Source organism: Taeniopygia guttata, chromosome 4 (assembly GCF_048771995.1).
Source record: "Taeniopygia guttata chromosome 4, bTaeGut7.mat, whole genome shotgun sequence".
In the NCBI taxonomy this organism is placed as follows: Eukaryota; Metazoa; Chordata; class Aves; order Passeriformes; family Estrildidae; genus Taeniopygia; species Taeniopygia guttata.
The window spans coordinates 51,039,239-51,053,859 of record NC_133028.1 but is presented as its reverse complement, the minus strand read 5'-3'; the positions used below and the strand labels follow the sequence as shown (position 1 = coordinate 51,053,859).

At 38.3% G+C, this 14,621-nt stretch overlaps 1 protein-coding gene across 9 annotated transcripts in view; it reads left to right on the top strand.

Annotated features, from left to right (window-relative positions):
* Positions 1-14,621, top strand: part of BMPR1B (bone morphogenetic protein receptor type 1B) — a 230,980-nt gene that overhangs the window by 114,275 nt on the left and 102,084 nt on the right. For 3 of the 9 annotated variants that reach the window (XM_072928570.1, XM_072928565.1, XM_072928567.1), the window contains 2 exons: positions 8,740-8,773; positions 14,092-14,243. The exons of 3 other annotated variants lie outside the window; for them this stretch is intronic. The gene's annotated coding sequence lies outside the window, so the exon portion shown is untranslated. The remainder of the gene's footprint in view (positions 1-8,739; positions 8,774-14,091; positions 14,244-14,621) is intronic. 3 more of the 9 variants (XM_072928568.1, XM_030271702.4, XM_072928566.1) reach the window with 1 other exon arrangement.

The following is a 14,621-nucleotide window of genomic DNA, read 5'->3' as shown; positions in this document are numbered from 1 at the left end:
TAGTACCTTGGCCAAAATGCAACTAAAAAAGAATAAGAGAAAGCAAAGTTATTGAAAAGTGACTTAGCATAGTGTATTTGGACACAACAGGTCATAAGGCATCAGTCCACATCCTCAGTGTTTCAGTGTTGTGATTGTACATCCCTAGATGACCATAGCCTGGACAGGTTTTACTATTATTGTATTTTACTACCACTTTTGCTTCTATAGGCATAGAATTGATGCCCCATTGCTGAACCTGCATGATCCTTACAGAGCAAAAACTTCTCTCCAGTAGCTGAGGTACTCTGTGTGCACATCATTACCCTAGGTAAATGTGTCTGAGCTGTTGGCAACAGGCAAAAAAAGGTCTCTCATTTAAAACCAGGGACCATAAACTGCAAGTGTGAACAGTATAATTAGTAAATCAAATAATAACAGTAAATCATTTAGTAAAATACTTGGTATTTTGCAAATCCAAGGGACATCCAAGGAAAGATGTGGAGAAAGTGTTGGGACTATAGATATTGCTGCTCCAGGAAAGGGAATAGCCTCTGAGCTGAATTTGACCTTTTCATGAGGATCTTGATATAACCATGTGTGAGCTCTGTAGGTATTTTTTGTTCTTTGTGATAGAGTTTTCTTGACCCTTCCTAAGCCCCACAGAGAGATGCTTTAATGGCAGGTTAACCTACTGATCAGTGAACTCTGTGCTAATGGGTCACGCTGGAGGCAGAGATTTTCTCTCTGATTGCTGGGATAATCCATAGAAAGTCCAATTACCTGCTGGGGCTGGGGTGAGAAAAGTCACACGCTGCCTGTTTAGCATTGAGTCTGCAGGAGCTGTAACAGCATTGGGTGTTGCAGGGGTAATGCTGGGGCTTTTTGACTTGTGGACATGCCTGGGAGGGCTGTCAGTGCTTACCTGCTAGGATGGGAGGAACTTCCAGGGTGAGTGACGCCATCTACTAGGGGTTTTAAAAGGCAGATGGCTAGGAAGGCTTCACGGGAAAGGACAGCAGGGTGAGCACTTTTTATTATGCCACTTCCCCCACTAGTAATTGAAGCAGAAGCATAGACATAAAAATACATTAATGGCCCTGGCTGTGTTTCTTTGCAACCATGTTGTGTTTGGGATTGGATGTGGCTTATCTTTGGTTTTTTGAATGTCAAAAGTCAGTCTGCCCCTTTTTAAGATCCTGCCCCTGGGTCTTGAAACTCATTGTACAATTTCAGCTTTAGGAAATGCATTTCCAGGGATGGTATAATGCAGGATGCTTTCTTTCATGTTGTGCTGCCTTGGTATTTATTTTGCTCTCACATTCTATTTGAGGAGTCCCCATCAGAACTTGGTAACCAAGTTGACAATAAAGCTTTTGAGGAAATAAGATTATGGCATAGTCCAAAAAAAAAAAAAAAAAATTATGTGAAAAAAGTAAGTATTTCTCTCTAAAAAAGGAAAAAGGGGGCATGTATATGTACAGGTAAAGGTAACTTGATAAAGATAGCTGCATGCCTTGGTTGAAGGTAGTCCTTTGGATCTTTACACTGTACAAATAGGTAGTCCTTGGGGGATTTAGTAATTTAGAAGGGTGGGGAAGAGGGCTGAGCATGATTTCTGACCTAATTCCTAATGTGCCAGTATGGGATCTTAGCTTGTAACACATCAATTTTGAAGAAAATGTATTTTGGAAGGCTGTCTTGGATCTGTGAATGCTGTTATCATCTGGACCAGAGTCACAAAGACCATTACAAAGACCTCTGCCAATACTTGATGCAGAGAGCACGTATGTGGGTGGTGAAGGGTTCAAGTCCAATCTCATGAGTTTGTTTGATTCAGGTCAGGGATGTGAGACGTCACTTCCCATGCTGCACCTGAGCACTTCAAGCCTCTCCACCTGTGGCTATTTCTTTTTGTATGTATGCTTATTGAAGTGGGGACTCAGACCTGGATCTCCCATATTGGAAGTGGCACTTCTAATAACTGGGCTATTGGCTCATTCTGTGTTTTGTGATCTGTCTTAAGAAATACTAATTTCCATGAGACAATGATACAATTCAGAGCAGGGTATTGGGTATTCTTTCTTTCCCTCTGTGATTTTTGAGGAAATCCTTTTGACATATCTTGGTTTCAAGAGATTGAAGAATAAAACCAATATTTGGGGTTGGGGTTTGTTTGTTTGTTTGTTTTCCTTGGGTTTGTTTGGCTGAGAGTTTTTTGTTTGTTTTTTTAATATTCCTTTCCATTCAGACATCACCTGGGGCAAAGTCTTTCCTCATAACACATGGAAGTGTTTGCTTCCATCTTGAAACTGGTATCCTCTGCACTGTGTTGTCTTTTTTTTAAATATCTGTGTTCCCATGCAGAAATGGGAAAATCAGCATAAATTTACTTTTTATGCTAATGTTGCCTCAGTTGCAATACTTTTCACTGTCAGAAGAGTGGCACCTTCCATTTTTTCATCACCATAGCTTGCTGATGATGACTTTGGGAGCTCTTCATGTTTTGTAGTAAACTTGAGAGCAAATTAACAAAAGCAAAAATGTGCTTATGCAACCAAGGAAACAATTTATGTTTTGTGATTCAGTGCTCTTTCCCTCTTTAAGAGAGCTCCTATTTTACTCCCATGTCTCACACAAGTGATTTTGCATTCTCTATTTCTTACCACCTTTAAATTTATGAATAGCTGTGTCATTTTCCTAACCAGAACAACCTTCCTAATCGGAACTTTTGAACCCTGCCTGCAGGTGCCCTGTACAGCAATATTACTGGCACACTACTGTGAATTTTTAAAGTGAGCTGTCATCGGAATTTAGTCCTTGGATAGTAATGAATACTTGATTTTTCAGTTTGATTTATGTTTGAAAATCACTACCAAGTGCTGCTTAATATTAGAATTTCACCTATCACTGAGAAGAACTTGGTTAAGGTGGTTACATCGCCCACGTTATGTATGGATACCATGAGAATATTTAACATCCAAGGGGAACACTACTTAGCCTGAGGGCTGGTGCACATTCAATATCACATACATTTACAGAACACTGTATTTGTGGGCACTAACTCCCTTGATCACTGACCTTTATCTTTTTCCTGCACAGTGGAAGTCCATTCTTATTTAAGCAAGACTTAGTTGCTTAACCGGTGCTCATTTAGGCAAACCAAGAATGCAGAGAATTATGTGTGGTTGCTCGTTAATACTGGTTTAGAAACAGCACTCGCAGTGTGAACAGTCCTTTCAAGTTTAGCCTTGCCTTTGACATGATATGAGAGTACTTAGAGCATAAGAAAATTCAAGTTTTCACGCTATTTAGGTAAATTTTTTTGTGTACTGCTTCTGCTTCTATTTTGTGAAGATTTTTTATATTTGTGTGGAAAAAAAAATATAGTGCTACTGCTAACACATCTCTGTGATTCATAATTAAGACTACTGAGTAGTGGTAGTCCCAGGCACATCTTGAAATCTGATCTACATTGCCGTTCTCAAACTTTAGGAGTTACAAATGCACAGAACCTCCTTGACTATATAGAAAGAAGGATTTGGGAAAAGAGCTGGAGCTTTTAATGTGCTTTTTAGTTAAGGTGATGTCTTTCATGTTGAAAAAATAGTGGCAGATTTTAACATGGATTATCTCAACAAAATAACAGTGCTTTAGACAGCACCCATGAAGAGGAAGGACCAGGCGACTACTGTACTCTAAAGTGCAAATTGAAAGTCTCCAGCCAGTTGTTCCTGTGTCAAACTGGCACTCAAGAATGCATTTCTTGCAGTAGAGAACATAATAGTCTGATTTTGTTTTATCCTTGTGGCTTACATTGTTACTTGGCCCACAAGCAATATGTTTGAAATCTCTCACTTAAGGTCAGAATACCCCCTACTTAAACTTTGCACTATGTGCCAGGGCACTGAAGTGGGACCATAAAAATTGAAATAAGCAAGTGAATTGTAGTTATTTACTGTATTTCATCTCACCTCAGAAAGCATAAGTGTAAAGTGTGATTTTTAATTAACAAGCACATTGTCCTAGAGCTTTGACTTGGAAAATTACATATCAGTATCTAGAGAGTTTAGCAGACCATTCATTTCTCCCTCCAAGCAATAAATAGTATGCTTCAACTTCACAGGAATGTTTTCCTGCTTACTTTTAGCAGCATAGGTACATGTGAAGTATTAATGATGAAGGTAAAGTAAATGAAGAGTGATAATTGAATAAAACTATGCTATTTTCTAAACAAAACAAAAACCCTTTCCAACACCACATTTCCTTCATTTCATCACTACAATGGCTTATGATGACATCCACTAAGAGTTTTGCCCACTAACCTTGAAATGTATCTTTGTGTTTATTGTCAGGGCCTTGCTGGCAAATTGAGCTTGACAATAAGATGGGGAAGGCAGGGGGAAGCAGGGTGACCTGGGACACACAGTTCTGCTAAAACCTTTCAAGGTCTGTAGAATGCCTTTTCCTTCCCAACGAATCAAATTACCAACTGGGCAGCTCGTTCACTTAGCTAATCATTAATGTGGGACCTGTGAATTATGGAGCTTGTAACTCTTTCTCTTGCTAATTAATTTTTGTGTGTGCTAACATACTCTTTCTCCTGGTGCTGTGAGAGTCTTTCGTGGGGGCAAGTGCATTGAACCTGCTCTGGGCTGTCCCAGAGCTGGGTGGCCCAGCTTGTGCTCAGAGCCCTGCTGTTGCCTGAGCTCAGAGGAAACCAATTCTGCCAGCACCTGCTCGTGGTCAGCAATCCTAGGAGCACTCTGTGGTGGGTGCACTTAGTGAGCAGCTCATATCAAGAACCCCAGGGTCCTGGCGCCTGCAGAGCTGAGTGTGCAAGGTGAGATTCTAAGCTGTGCCTTTCACTTGGGATGATTCTCACTTAGAATAAATCCTTCCTCCTTGTGCTGAAAAGTGCAGGTCTTACAGTCTGATGCATGTGTAGTGTTGTAGTTTTGGTTGCTTTAGTAAACCTGTGGCCTTCAGCTATCTTGTGCCAGTAAGAGTGAGGCCAGCTTAAATTTCAGATGAAGCTAATCTCTATTCCTTCTTCACACTGCTTGTCTCCTCCACGCATTGTGCACAAACTCACCGTGGGTTTTTACATCATGTTTTCTGAGCATAACAGAATGAATTTGAAAGGGCTATTTTTGCATATGTGGTATAAGGATTTTGCTTTACTTTATACCAGTTAGAAAAAAAGATGCTTATTATTTCCTTATAGTAGCACAGACATTAAATGGCAGGTGCTGTCTCCATTTCTGAAGCCACGGAGAGCAGCTGTGCATCTTTCACAAGGCAAAGAGTTTTTCTGCAGCCCTTTTCAACATTCTGAGGAAAAGAAATCTCATACCTGCTTGATGTGACTGGAAAAGGATTCTATTTCAAATGCAGACACTTCCCCAGTTTTCAACAATTCCAGCTAGGATGGTGTGCAATAGGGGATTTGTTTGGAAAGTACATATATGGTCAGAAAATGACTCTGTACAAATGCTGTCACCCTTCTTCAGAGATCCAAAATCCATCTTCCAAAATACTTCTGCTTTCCATAGTGCAAAAGTAAATAGTCATGACTTTTTACTTTTGTCTGCTCTATAGTGGTATGAGAAAATGAGCTGGATTTAACTCTGGTTTGTTGATTGTCAACAAAAGTTTTAATTGCTTTCTAACGTGAGCCAGAAGTATGCAGCATGGCTTCAGGTGTGGTTTGTAAACCAGGCTGTTGGAAGAAAAAACACTTGTTGTTTTGTTTGCTTTAAACTTGTAGATTAAGAAAATGTACTTTGTAAGACAAAGAGTTGTTTTTTCATTGCATTCCTTCAGTCAAACCACTTCCCATCCTATATTTGCACTACCAGGTGTTATTTCTCTCATGGAGTATTTTAATCTTTCTGGAAGTTATCAGCATCCTTACTTTTTCTACCCTCAGAGCCCTTTAGAATAAAGTAATATCTGACACTTAAATAGCAATTTGCATCTTGAGAAGATTTTGAAAGTCCCCATTAATGCGTCTTTCCTGAGGCAAACAGCGACATGCATGTTTTTAAGAGGAAAGCTGAGAGTGTTCTAAGTAATTTATTCTAAGCATGCAAGGAATTGGTACCATTCAATCTCAGAGTAAGTGACTTGAGCATGTAATTAAACTTCAGCTTGAAAGATATGAATGATTGGAAATTAATTATAAAAAAAGAAACATGAACTGTAGCGCCGTTACTCTACTTGCACTGAGTAAGTACTTTATAAAAGGTGCCAGAGAGGAGGGACTGACTCTTGGTCCTGAGGTTGGACTACACATCTAGGAGATGTCTCAATAATATAACATTGAAATAAGCAGTATTTGCCATGAGCCATCTGCCTAGCTCTCTTCAGTGAAGTAAAAATTGCTATCTCTTTTTAGTGCAGGTTTTCCATGAAATGCAGGGCATGATGTAAATGACAGAGGTTTGCTTATAGCAGAGAGTCCAGCTGTAAAACTGACTGCAAGACAGCAAATCAAGGGATGAGTGGTCATGATGCAGTCCAGTGTGAAGAAGCCACGGAAACTCTTGGTTGATTTCCATGAGCAGTAAATTAATGGTTCAAAATGATGCAAGACGTATCATGTCTTTGGGTTTTTAACAGACTTTTTCTTATCCAAGCTAGTTAGAAAGCTGAATGGTAAAAAAAAAAATAAGCTCTGTTTTCTTTTAAAATGAGGATTGAATTGAGAATGCAGTTTAAATCAGGCTTCACAGCAAATCATGATGTGGACATAATTTTGAGAACCTCCCATGATGATGGGTGTGCATAATGCAGTTCATTAAATGGCAAAAGGGGGGAGATTTCAGCATTAGGTAAATTTGTTAAACCATGTTTGTTATTTATCTACAACCTATTGTTAACGTGTATGCCCAGCTAGAGAATACTGTATGCATAGTCATAGTATATTGAAAAAACTCAACATCTAAACATGAGAGCTATTTTATGCCTTCTTCTGAAGCATAGCCACAGAGAATAAATACTGGAGATCTTTTGCAAAGGACAAGAAAAAAAATTGTAATGAGACTAATCAAGTTAGTTAATCTAAATAATAATGAATGTCAACTTCAGTGAAAGTTCATGCTTATTAAAAATAAATAAATACACTCAATTACATGGTATGTTAAAATATTATGTGGTGTATTTGCTTACAATTATATTTCTCTTTGCCAAGGGGAGATTCTGCTCCATAGGAAAGGAGATATAGAAATCATGTTGCTTGGGGCATTTTGGTAGCATCGGTCACAGAAGAGGATATTATTCCACATTAGTATGACTAGAAAAATTTGAGGCTCTGGTGGCTAAATAAATATTGAGTTAAAATTAAATATTAAATACTGAGTTGCACAGGTCCTCAAAAGATTTATGAGAAATACTTACATTTCAGTTGTTGACAATATCATGCTTGCCTAATTTATTGGCCCTGTCATCTCCATGCTTTTGGAAAAATCACCTCTAATTGTTCTGAATAATTGCAGCAACACCTGTTGGCAAGCCCAGACCTGATATACTGGAAGATTTCCCATTGTTGACATCAGCCAACAAACCGTTTGTGTCTTTAGCAGATGTTTTTAATTTCTTTTTCACATGGGATTTACTTAGATCTATTCTCTTCCTCCAGTAAAGGCCAGCCACCTCTTTCAGGCTGTTTACCATCAGAAACTATATTGACTGGGTTACTGGCACCAAATTTAAACGGATTTTACTTAGCTGCAATGTTGATGTATTTTGTGTTTTATGAATTTGCTTCTTGTCCTCTTGTCTTCTGTTTTTCAGAAGTTTCACATTTCATATTTTTAGCCTTCCAATTTAATCAAAAAAGTCCTCTACACTAACTGCCTTTAGATTGTAGGTTAATCTGATGGTGTTGGCTGTTTTCTTATCTTACTCTATCACCATCTTGAGACAGTGACTTTGGGTTCAACTTGCTTTTAATTCCTAGAGTGTTTTGTTCTTGACTTGTTTACAGTCTGTATAATTTTCAAATTTCTGATTGCTTCCTCACTGTTCCTTTCAGGGTTGTTTCTTTAAATTATTTTTATACTATATGCTGCAAAGGCTTTGATTCTCATGGAAAAGCGAAACAAAACAAAACAAAAATATTAACAAAAAATGAAATATATCCAGATGAATGGCACTACAATGGAAAACAGTAACACCACCCCACCACCCCCCAGATAAACATTGCTCATAATATGTACTTAAAGTGTTTCTGTTCTTGGGCTGATGTGTCATCGAAGCAGGAACAAATAATATCCGTTTCTTTTGACAAGATGGGTCTTGTCAAATAAGTTAAAAAATTCACTTTACATTGGACTTTATAAATTGAACTTTCTGGTTCACTGTTCTTTGGTAGGATAGCTACACTGGTGTGTTGTTAACAAATTGATACTTCGTCAGTGTGCAACTTGGACATATGCATTTTAAGTATTTCTAAAGGTTTCAAGCTGTGCTGTGATATATAGCAGCAATTTCTTCTCTCTCTCTTTCCTTCCTTGTCATTGGCTCTTAATTTTCTGTCACTGAACCTTCTGCTGTCAGCAGGGCTGACAAAGTCTCTCTATATTAACCTTACATACCCAATGCCAGAAATGCTTCTGGCCTCTTTCACCTAGGCTAGTTATTACCATTTTGTGCCATATTGCAGATACCTCTTAAAGGTGTTTATTTTTCATCCCGGAAAGCTTTGTTGATGAGTTAATGAGCTTTGTACATGATTTTTTTTTTTTTTTTGCATAGGATGTTTGTCTTCTGTCTTGGAATAAACAGAGAGGTGGGTAAGCAAATGAAGGTATTTCAGTGGCCCAAACTATATTACTAAATCTTAAATGTATATGCTCTCCCTGCTTTCATGCTGAATAACAGGCTTCCTCCTATTCTGCTTATTATCCTTAATTGTCCTAAGCTGACAGTTCTGTCCTGTGACTTTGGAAGATTTTTGTGGCTTTTTGTTTCTTGACTCAAATTGAAAGTGAATTCGCTATTTCCACTTCTGTTATGCTCAGGTCTCATCCTAATCAAGAGTTAAAGTTCTCTGCACATGCTGCTCTATACTGTTATATTCCTTAATATGGTATAGTTTCAGTATCTACACTACCAGTGTGTATTAGCTACATTTAAAGCTGTAAATTATACACTTCTCCCTCATCACTCGTTCCGCAGTGGTAAGTCACCAAGATGTTTGCATTGATACAATTAACAGTTTACAGCCATTCTTTCTTTTGGAATAATCATCTCCAGGCTCCAATTTGTGCCATACGTGGCCATCTATGTGGGTTTTTGTACCCATTCCAACCACCTGGGTCCCATTACTCCCATTTGGTTTCCATTGCACTGACTTCCTGTCTGTATTATGGAATTTATTTTAATCTTTGAACATTTAACATAAACGGTCTTGTATGGTCTGTATGCGAAAAAAAAATAAAATTACCACCCCATGTTCTAAAAGTATAATTTAATTTCTGCATATTCTTACTTACTTGTTGTAATATCAGTCTGTATGAAGACAGTATCAAAGTGTAAGAATGCCTCTTGACAGAGTTTCTTCACAGAATGAAGAATGCTTTTAAAATACCAGTTTTTTAAATCCCCATTACTATTTTTACAGAGTCATAGAAAAATGCTGAAAGAGATCTCCCAGGGTCATCTGGCTGTATCCCAATGCAGGATCCTCACATACTTAAGCCACTCCAGAGAGACAGTTTTCTGGCCTTTTGTTAAGTGCTTATAATGTCAGCTTTACTGCTGTCTCTAGACTACATGATATGCAAAAATAATGTGTTATTGTGTAGTGATACCTGATGCTGAGAATGAATTTGCTATTCTCTTTCTCACTGGGAATTTATGGGATGATTTTTTAATTTCCTTAAGCTTTTATTTTCATTTTCAAAGCATACATATAGGTTTATGTATGTATATATATGGATATAAAAGATACTAGAGCATCTTCATAGCTTGTTTGCATCATACTGTCCTTCAGAGATTCATGACAGGTAGACCATTAAAGGCACAGCTTTTTACTTGTAAGCAAGGATGGTGCTATGCAAAAGCACGTCAAGAGCCTTAGACCTTTCTGCATGAATTCATAAAGACAGAGGAGGATTTGGACGAGGGAGTAAACTTGTTTTTATTTCTAATGAATTACAATTTTTTATTGCATTTTAGTCCTGCAGGTGAACAGAATCTACCTGCTGTGGCAAAGCAGGAGGTAAATGGCAGCAGTGGCCAAGCTCCTCATTTCTCCTTTACTTTACTCCCCAGGCTAATGCCCTCTGCCCCAGCCTCACTGGTATTTTTTACCCTGATGCCAGAACCTACACATCATATGCATTAATTAAACTGGGCATGACCATCCAGTACAAATTGAGGATTCTGTCTTGCAGTCGTGGGTGTCTTTTCCAGGTTCTTGGTCACTGACACAGGAAAATCTGCTCATGAATGGGCAGTTGCAGCACCCCAGCAGAAACAGGGCCAAAACCCTACTCCATGCCAGCTGCCCTGCCATTCCAAACAGCAATACCAAATGGCTCTATACCTATCTCAGATGATTGTGGAGGGCATACACAGTGACTAACTCCAGTACTTTTTTCTGGGTAAGAAAGTAGCTGAGAGCTAGAAAGCAGTTCATTTCCACAGTCATGCTGTCTAGAGGCAGGTCCTTGAGCCGTTGCCACATATTTCTTTCTATTATGTGCCTGTTGGGGTCAAGAAAGCAGAGAAAAAAATACAGGTCTTTCCTTCCTTAAACTGAAAAGGCTTATATGTAGAAAGCTATGTCATAAATTCTAGAATTCTGTGAATTTTTAACTTGGTTGGAAGGTGAAAAGACAAAGGCACAGCTGAAAATGCTAGCTGATTAGTCTTGTGTATAAAATCCATTTAAGGGGCAATAGCAAACTTCTGTATAAAAATTAATTAGAACATAGCACAGTCAGTTGAGATCAAAGAGTGTACATTTATTGTGAAATATATGGTTGCTGGAGACAATTCATTTTTAATTTATTAGATTCCATAAATTGTTTTCTGATAGGTTAGGAACAGAGATCTATCAGGCTTATTCACATAATGCTGGCTCTGGCAACTTGCTAAGTGAATTATTGTCTTGAAGTATACGCTTACCCTTTAATGGTAGTAGACACAGCAATGAAACTACATGGAAGTAGTGCTAGTGTGTTTTTAGGATTACAAAAGCACTTCTAGCATAGTAGAACAAATTGATACTAGGAAAATAAAACACCACACTTTTCCTGTAAGAGTGACAGAGAAAGTAAGCGTTGCTTTCATCTTACCGGTGCGATGTCTGGCGTTTTTTCTGAGATGCATGTTTGAAAAGGTGGAACGTGAGGTGGCTACATCCAAGGTGCTTTCAGGTTCTTTTACTTATGGATATGAATTTGTGGCTACATCCAAGGTGCTTTCACGTTCTTATATTTGTGGTGGAATTCCTCTGCACTTTTATCTTCTACATTATCCTTCATTTTTTGCCAGGGATAGAACCAATCTATCCCATTCAGAGCATGCCCACCTGGTTTAACTTTGCCTTCAGATTGCTTACATGGGTAGTATTTGGCCTTATCCTGCTGCTCCAGCAGCTGCCCCTGGTAAGAGAGACCCATAAGGCCTTGGTTATCTCTTGCTTTGTAGTGTTGTTTCATAAACTACTGGAAAAATGTGTAAAAGTCAAGTTTTTTTTCTCTCCTTTTTCCTTATATTTCTGTTTGCATCTACAATGTGATACATGCTGTGATGAAATCAAGGACATTGTAAAACTTACAGTGTATATAGAATTAAAACTTAAGTGTCTAATCAGCTTATAGGTACAGAGAAGGTAGGAGTATGGGAATGAGGAAAGGAAGGTGAGCAAACATGAGAACGTGTTAGCAAACCCTTGACTTAACTGGACATTTCACCTACTGTGCTTTCAGTGTAACTAGACATTTTAGTTTGACCTGTGCTCATTTTATCCCAGTGCAGATTTGGATTCCTAAAAAATAATTCTTCTCTGTCGCTGTGGAAACTAACCATATTTTGATATACTACATAAAAAAGCGACCTTCATGGGTTTTTTTTCCTTTTTCTGCATCCTGTACATCTGCATTTTCAAGTACAACTCTTTATGAATTTCAGAGGTGGTCTGATAAAACAGAACGAGATATTTTAGATTCAGAAGAATCCTAAAACATCTGCTCTGAAAAGAGACTTGATGGCAGAAGGATGGAGAGTGCTTATATATTCTCAGAACTGCATTTGAGTATTCAGTAAAGGACATATGCCAAATATTTCAGGAAAGCATATTTTTGGAAAGGATATTTTTGTTTTAATATTGTTTTGATATCTTGGGTCTTTTTTATGTTGTTAAAATATCTACTGGCAGTTTAAATATAATATGCTTGCTCCCCTCTCTTTAATTTACAGAAGGAGTGAGATTCTCAAAAACAAGTTGTCTTTTGGCTATGTTTAGAAATTTTCTTTTGGTTATGTCTACATCTAAATCCTGTGGAAGGTTGAACAGCATCAGACCATTATTTTCTGAAAAAATAAGCTATTGCAAATCAGCAGGAATGAAGCCAAGTTATAATAGAATAATTTATTATAATTTGATGTAGATGGTGGATAGAATGGATAGATTGTAATTGAAGCTAAGTGAATAATTCCAGTAAATAATTTATTCAATGAATTTATCTTGTTTTCCTGCTCAGAGATTGTTTTAACCCCCCTCTCTCCCTTCCCTGCTTACATTTTATAGTCCCTGGGGTTTTTTTTTGTTTAACCAGAGGGGCGAGGGCTCTCTTTGTTTAATTATGTGCTGGGCTGTGCTGGCCACTGTGGCAGTGCTGCTGTTTCATGCCTTTGCATCCCCAGGTGTGCACGGCTGGAACCCCAGACTTGGGGGAAGTCTGGTGGGGCTCTGTGTAGGACATGCCCATCACACCAACAAGGCTTCCAGAGATGTGGGCATTCCTTCAGGGCAGGAATTAGTTATGAGAAGGGCTTTGAGCTTCACAGATGGGTAGAACCTCCTCAGCAAAGACCTCAAGGCAGATAACAAGGGGCTTTCTAGAGCATGACAATCCAGTTTCACTTGGGCTGTCAACATCTTCAGGTTTTTTGTGTGTGAAGTGGGGGGGAGGTTTGGGTTTGGTTTTCCAGGGCTTCGAGAAGAGAGTAGAAACGTTTGTGCCATAAAAATTCCTTCCAAGAAATGTCTCCAGTCCAAGGAATTTGTTTATTGAGCAGGAGCTGTGCTCCCAAAGCCTTGTGTGGCTTTGTTTCTATTACTGCATGTGCTAGCATCCTGCTAGTTGGCCAACATGCTGTATTCTCATCCTGTCTTGTTCTGTCCTTTCTTCAAGGTTTTTTTCCTAGCTTTTAAAATAATGTTTCTGGGGTTTTGAGCTTTTAATCAAGCTTTGTCTCTCCCCAGCACCCCATCACTTCTCTGTTAGGAGTTTGGACAAAGATTATTAGTGCTTGCACATTGAGTAGAATTATTTTTTCCTGGTTCTCTCAAGGACCCAAGCTAAGTCCTCCACCTTTCATCTAACACATGCAGATTTTTGTAACATTTCATCTCCTTGCTTTGAGTAGTAAAAAGAGTTTCATGTCACAAGGACTAATGTTTCTAATTGGTATTTGAAGTAGCACTGACTAAAACAAATTGAGCTATGGATATCTCAGAACTATTCTTATTCCAGGCAGGTTGCAAACTTAAGTAGGCATCACTTCATCAGGACTATGATGATCACAGATTGCTTAGTGCTCAGGTAAATGAGCACCAAGACTGAGACAAAATCCAGCAGAGTGTGAGCTTGTGATGTTTGATTTTGGAGCTCTGAGCCACCAGCCTGGGATATAGAAATTAAATCTTTAATGTAGCAAAACCTATCTATAGTGGTGAGCATATCCTATTGTTGATTATGGATTTATCAAGTTCATCCTCACAGTTACTAGGTCTGAAGTTTTTAATATTATCATTCTGTTCTATGTGTTATCTCTTTGCCCATCCTGTTTATGTGTATCATGTTTTAACACAAAAATCCCCTAGACCACAAAAATCTGCTCTTCCATGACCTGTCTTACTTTCTCCCATAGCTCTAAGACACCACCAATACCTGTGGAAAAGGGCTTTAATCCTACACTGCATCCTCAGTGCTGATTTGGAGTGATTTCACACAAGATTGTTCATCTCCTCTGTGCTGCTGTGGGCTGGACATCTTGTCATTGAGCAAAACATCAAGTAGCAGGTTTGATTTCTTTGATTTCTTGGAAGCTTGCATTTTTATTTTGAAAAAAATGGAATTGTTTGGTTTTGTATAGATAATCCATATATTCTTCAAAGTGACACTATTCCTCTTAACTTCAAAACATTTGACATTAATATTTATTTTTAAAGCAAATTATTTTAATGATAGAATGTATGAACAATGGTTTAATCTGTTCAGCAGTCTGGTGTATTTTTTAGTAGATTTCTATATTAATATTGGAGCAAAGACAGTAATTTTTCGTGCTTGTACAGCTGTGAAAACATGCCTATTGCAAAAAGAGACTAAACTGTACCAAAGGGCACCCTGTGCCAGCAATATTTAATACTTCATTGTAGGTCTGCTGTTTTAAACATCTGT